The sequence below is a fragment of the Pteropus alecto genome, unplaced genomic scaffold, assembly GCF_000325575.1.
Source record: "Pteropus alecto unplaced genomic scaffold, ASM32557v1 scaffold214, whole genome shotgun sequence".
Lineage (NCBI taxonomy): Eukaryota > Metazoa > Chordata > Mammalia > Chiroptera > Pteropodidae > Pteropus > Pteropus alecto.
In genome coordinates, this window is record NW_006435787.1 from 131,520 (window position 1) to 136,170 (window position 4,651).

Here is a 4,651-nt window from a genome sequence, read left to right on the forward strand (position 1 = left end):
AGGGAAGGGTGAGTGGGTGTACTTCCACAGGGTGCAGGCACTGTTGGGGGCCAACAGAATTCCTTCCCTAACCCTCTTCCTCTTGCTATCAGCAAGGATGGAAAATCTTTGTCAACTTTCCCAGCCTCCCTGGCAGCATCCGTGGTGATGAGATCAGATGTGGCCGACACATTAGAAGTCTGGCAGGATGGGGGTTTGGGCTTCTGAGAAATATGCTTTAGTGATAAAAGGGAGGGGTGTAGCCTGCTGCCTGTCAACCTTTTTGTCACGAATATAGTACGTAACTGTGTCCTGGAACCATGAGAGAACACGAGATTCCACCCCGGGAACTGCTTAGCCACTGAACCAAGACCAGCAACCGCTTACGTGTTATTTCAAAGTTTGCTTTCTCCACTTTGGGTTTTCTGAACCTGAAACCAAAGATGTTTGTTCCTAAGTGAACTACGTGGGTGTGTAAAAGGGTAGAGGGCTCCCAGAAGGCCTAACAGAGGTAGTGCCTGTGGGACTGAGCCCTCGATAAGCGCCTGCTTCCCCTGGAAGCAAGGGCTGGGTGAGGACACACCACAGGGAGGGGGCCTTCTCAGCTGTGCATTCCTGTATTTTTATCAAAACAGTTTATTGTGGCAAAACGTGTCTAACATCAGATGTAGCTCTGTAGCCGTTCCGAAGAGCACGGTTCCTCGGCGTTGGGCACATTCACGCTGCTGCGCAGCCGTCACCACTACCATCTCCATTAAACACTGACCGCACCCCCTATGCCCCTGTGAACCTCTGCTTTCTGTCCCTATGACTGTGTCTGTTCTAGGAGCCTCATGCAAGTGGAACCTCAGGATTAGTCTTTTTGTCTAGCTTGTTTCAATGTCTTCAGGGCACACCCATGTTGTAGCATGCATGAGACATTTTATTGCCTTTTATGGATGATATTCCACTGCGTGCTCAGACCACAGTTCATCCAGTCCTCTGTCCATGGGCACTGGGGTCGCTCCCGCCTCTTGGCGACTGTGAACCATGCTGCTGTGAAGTGGGGGCGCACATACCTGTTCAAGGCCGTGCTCGACCCCCTTCACGCACACCCAGAAGGGGAATTGCTGGGTCAACAGTAATTCCATGTGTAATCTTCCGAGGACCCACCATACCGTCTTCCACGGCGGCCGCACCATTTTACGTTCTCAGCACCTGTGCCCAACGGTTGCAGTTTCTCGCATCGTCGCCAGCACGGGTTGTTTCTGCTTTTCTATAGTAGCCACCCTCATGGGTGTGCGGTGCTGTCTAGCTGTGGTCCTGCCTTGCATTTGCCTGATGATTAGTGATGCTGGATGTCTTTTCATGGCTTGTTGGCCAACCGGAGTTCTTTACATATTCTGGACATTAATCTCTTACCGGATATGTGATTTGCAAATACCTTCTCCCATTCCATGGGTCGCCTTTTACTCCATTGCATTGTGTCCAAGAAATCATTGCTGAATCCCATGAAATGAAGCTTCCCCTCAGTTTCTTCTAAGAGTTTTGTAGTTAGCTCTTGGGTTTAGGTCTTTGATCCATCTTGAGTTCATTGCTGTATACGATTTTAGGTGAGGGTCCAACCTTACTCTTTTGCATGTGGACGTCCGGGTGTTTCTTCCATGGGCCTGACGATAAACCTGTAAATCAGCATGAAGAAGCATTATCACCACCATCTGGAAATGTTTATGGCACGTTTACTGCATGATGCAGGAGCAGAGCTGAGTGTGCGGGGAGGCAGGCGAGGCGGCCCCTGCGTCCCCCAGACCAGGAGTGTCACTTACAGGACGTGACAGGCTGCTTTGAGCTGTCTGAGCCACATGGCAGGTAGGATGAGGTCACAGCTCCAGTGGGGGTCAAGGAGTGGTCACAAGAGCCACACTGGAGGAAGACGGGGTGGGAGTGGGGTTGGGGAAGGCCCTGGGAGCCAGGGATGGGCTCTGAAAGCCAGGCTGCTTTGTGGGTTTTTGTTTTTTTTTAACATTTTATTTATTTATTTTTCCACTCCCTCCTCACCCCTGGTAACCACGAGTCCATTGTCCATGTCCACGAGTCTCTGTTTGTTAGTCCTATTCATTTGTTGCTTTTAAGTTTATATCCCACGTATAAGTGATATCATGTGATTTTCAACCTTTTCTGTCTGGCTTATTTTCCTTAGTATGATTATTTCAAGCTGCATCCACGTCGTTGCAGATGGCAGTATTTCATCCCTTCTTATGGCTGAGAGCCAGGCTGCTGAATCACTTTGGTCTCAGAACACAGAGGGCACAGGACCACGACGGTGCCACCCTTGTGGCTGTGGGCGGTGCACTCTCCGTGGACTGAAGGTTGAAATGTCTGAGGTTGGGCAGACCCAGCCGCAGGGCAGTGCTGGCTGAATGGCTGGTGTATCACCTGGTTGTGGCCAACTTATACCTAAAGTAGTTGATGAGCTGATTTCAGGGACTCGCAGGATCAGCAGTAGGTCAGAGGCAGTCACAACTGGAGGAAGCTTAAGCTAAAAGTGGGCTTCGTTACAAGTGCACAGCCTTGTGGGCCCACAGGCGAGGAGGGCAGCCCCTCTCCTGTCTGCCACTCGGTCTTGGGGCCTCTGCTCCCCTCCACTCCCTGCCTCTCCCCCACACGCCTGCTGCCTCTGCTCTCTGTATTTCTCTGGGAGCAGTGGCTACCCCAGTCCAGGCACCTGTAGCCCAAGGCAGGGGGCCCCAGCACTCAAGGCTGCCACCCCTTGATCCTGTAGGTTCGTGAAAAGGAGACCACAGCACAGTGCCCTGCGAATGGCGTGTGGCTCCTCTGGTGGCTCAGACCAGGCAGTGCCGGGGGATGGGGGCAGAGGACCAGGCCAGAGCTGGCTGTGGGCAGTCGGGAGGTGCCAGGCAGGGGGGCTCGGCAGGTGCTGGGGCAGCGCTGGGGAGGGTGGGAGGAGGAGGGAACAGTTCAGGAGGGTCCTGGGAGAAGGGAGGGGAGGCGTTGCTGCTGGCAAGGCAGGGCGGGCAGGGCGATAAGTTTCTATTTTGGAGCTATGTGGCTCTGTGCGTCAGCAGCATGTCCCTGTGGGGGTGTCCCACAGACGGCAGGAGGGCTCGAGGGCAAGGCAGGGCTGAGTTGGCAGGTAGGAGGGCCGAGGCCGTTCCATGAGGGATGGGGAACGGGCAGAGCGTGGGGGACAGATGGCCGGGGGCCGGCTCCGGCCGGCAGCTGCCCTCCTTCCCCTTTCCTCGGTGCCACTCCCGGGGGGCCCATGGCAGACTCCGGGTCTGCAAGGCTCCTGGTCTCAGCCTGCAGGAGTCTGGAGACTCGTGTCATCCATCACTTTATCCTTCTGGACATTCCCTGAGCAGCTCCGCACCAAAGGACACTGGACGCCTCGCCCGCTGCGCGGTTTCCTGAGGCGACCGCACCTGCCCGGCCTGTGGGTGTGCCTGGTGGCGCAGGGGTCACCTGGGCTGATCTCAGGAGAGGAGGCCAGGGGAGGGTGTGTGTGGGGTGGCGCTGTGTAATCCAGACACAGCTCTGGCCGGGGGCTCAGTGGGCAGCACCCAGCCCCACCTCTGCTCCACCGATGGGGATACCAAGTTCCAGAGAGGGCAGGGTCTTTCAAGGTCACTCACGTGCACAGCGAGTGGGGCTGGAACCAAGGCCGCCCGACTCCCGGGCCCGCTCGGGGCGCGGTGCTCCCTCCGTATCTGCACACCCCCAGCCTTTTAGACCGGAGGAGGCTCACTGCCCGTAAGTGTGTGGAGACCTGCGATTTACTAGTCTCTTCGGCTTAACTGGATACCCCTGGCTCTTGCCGAGTGAACTCAGAGCACAGCGACTGTGTCTCCCGGACCCTCCCATCCAAATTGGGGGATTTGACCTCTCGGTCCGTGTGGATCTATATAGGGGAGGTGGCAGCGATGGGGGTCCTGGGGAAAGCGACAGCCATCTGACCCCTCCTGAGAAATCCTGGAACAGCAACACCTCCTAGAGAAGTATGTAGATCGCAGATTTATCTTGCCAGGGGGGAGTTTGAGAGCCTGTCTTTACCCTTATCAGTGGTGTTAACACATCTAAAGAAAGAACATCCACCCATCCCCTCCGGGCGGCGGGTGGGGGCAGGGCAGGGACTGGGCCCTGGCTGGGGCTGACAGTGAGTCAGGATAAAGTCAGAAAATGCCACACCCAGGGGCCTGGACCTTCACTGGGTGCTTGCTGCTCACCTGCCAGCTTGGCAAGACTTCTCTGCCCCCATCTCCTGTGGCTGAAGCGCTGGGGGTCAGAGTTTCAGGCCAGGCTGGGAAGAAAACTAAACAAAATCTCTTGCCAACCCATAAAACCTGTCTACAAAAGTGACGATAAAGGAAGATCTATCACCGAATCAGTGTTAAGGCAGAACCCAGTGCCCAGCGCGGGCGTCAGGTCCGCAGGGGAGCGCCTGCCAGGCCGTCTGCCCCACCCGTGCTGGGGGCCACCCAGGTTGGCGAACTGCCTTCATCCGGAGGAAAAGCAGGCTTCCCACACCTTTACCGCTGGAAGTAGGCTCGGGCCTCCCAGGAGACTGGGGACGGGGACCTCCCTTCAGAGAGATGACCCAAGTCCTTGGGAGCGTCCCTGTGTTGTAAAACTTGCAAGGGGCTTATTTAGTTTTAAACAGACTTACACACGAAGG